We start from the raw sequence: 1939 nt of genomic DNA on the forward strand, positions 1-1939 counted from the left end.
TCAGAGTCAATAGAAGTGATGACTGCTAATCAACCTCAACCTCCAGTTGAGGAAACCCAGGATAAGAATGAGGTGCATCATGCACTTTCACCTCATACTTTACGAGACTATTTACAACCAGCAGGGGTGAGTACACCTTCTTGTATGATTTTTTCAAAAAATATAGGAAATATGGATATCAAGCCAGGAGTGATCCAACTCCTTCCATAGTTCCATGGACTTGAATTTGAAAGTCCATATCTATACATGAAAAAGTTTGACGAGATTATAGCCACTTTATATTTTCTCAATGTGTTTGAGGACACAATCAGGCTGAAACTCCTTCCTTTCTCTTTAAAAGAAAAGGCTAAGACGTGGTTGTATTCGCTACATCCATGATCTATTTACAGATGGAACGACGTGACGAGGGAATTCATAAAGAATTTCTTCCCATACCATAAAACGAACACCATCAGAAAGTCAATCATGAACTTCACCCAAAAGGAAGATGAAACATTCTTTCAATGTTGAGAGCGATTCAAGGATCTTGTCAGTTCATGCCCACAACATGGTTTTGAAACGTGGGGCACAACAAGTTTCTTCCATGAAGGACTGACATATTCTATGCGCCAATTCATCGAGACAATGTGTGATGAGGAATTCATGAATAAAGATGTCGATGATGTGTGGGATTACTTTGACAAACTCGTCGAAACTGCACAATCATGGGTTATCTCCCCAAGTCCTAGCACCACTTTTAAACCTACTCAATCAAAGGAGAATGGCAAATATATCTTTTGAAAGAGAAAGATGATTTAAATGTTAAAGTGGCCAATCTCACAACGAAACTTAAGGCCATGGAATTTAAGAAGGATAAGGCTAAGGAAGTTGTTTGCGGTATTTGTGCTTGCAACTTCATACAACTAAGAATTGTCCAACAATACCTGCTTTTCAAGAAATACTAAATAAGCAATCGAACGACGTAAACAACTACTAAAGGCCTTTCAAAGGACTCACTTCAAACACATACAATTCAATTTGGAGAAATCATCCAAACTTCAGTTGGAGAAATGGAAAAACTGCTGCTACTCAAGGAATCCCTAACCAATTTTTGAACCAAGGGAAACCTCAAGAGGAATTGGTTCAAAATCCCACACAAACTCAAGAGCTTATTGTTGAGACTCAAATATTACATATTTTTCCTCATTTATATCTTGGTTTTATAAACACGATACTACTTAATGTTATGTTTTATGTATGTTTGTGTTGCAAGGTGAATCTGAGAGCTTAGATTGAAAAGAATGCTAAAAGCATGGATTTAGTGCTCAAGAATCACCAAGGCAAAGGATGGATCTTAGGAGACCAAGAACGGAGAATTCTTATACCAAAGATCCAAAGAAACCAAGTACAAAGGATGGAGAAAAGATTGGCAAAAGCACAAATTAAATAGTAGAAAAACAGGCAATTTCGGTACTACCTAAGCCAATTTCTGTAGCTACCTAAAGTGCACAAAATAGTCTAGCAAGAAAACAACTTAATTCGGTGCTACCTAAGCTTAATTCAATGCCACCTAAATCAATTTCGATAGTAACTTTGGTGCTACCTACTACTATCTAACTACTCTACACATACAATTTCAGCAATTTTAGATACAACTTCGGAGCTACCGAACCAATTTCAGTGCTAGCGAAATCGCGCAGTGTAACGCGTTGTTTACACAGATTGCGTAAATAGATTTTGTTTTTCGAAATTAACCGAGCTAGGCTATAAACAGAGGTTTCATACGGACTTTTAAAGCATACCTAGGGTTTTTTGAAGCAAATCTAGGGTTTTTTTGGAGAGCTTTCTAGTTTTTTAGAAAAGTTTCAAGTTTCATAGTTTTAGTTTTTATTTTTCTTTACAAGTTTTTTTTATATCTGTATTTGTTTATGTACTTGCTTTTTATTTTCTTTGTTTTAAT

At 36.1% G+C, this 1939-nt stretch overlaps 1 non-coding gene across 1 annotated transcript; it reads right to left on the reverse strand.

The window, feature by feature from the left end:
* Positions 1-447: 447 nt before the first annotated feature.
* On the reverse strand, positions 448-554 carry LOC131235750 (small nucleolar RNA R71). The gene has a single exon (XR_009166272.1). It is a non-coding gene; the product is annotated as a small nucleolar RNA R71 (small nucleolar RNA).
* Positions 555-1939: the final 1385 nt, after the last annotated feature.

Source organism: Magnolia sinica, chromosome 19, assembly GCF_029962835.1.
Source record: "Magnolia sinica isolate HGM2019 chromosome 19, MsV1, whole genome shotgun sequence".
Lineage (NCBI taxonomy): Eukaryota > Viridiplantae > Streptophyta > Magnoliopsida > Magnoliales > Magnoliaceae > Magnolia > Magnolia sinica.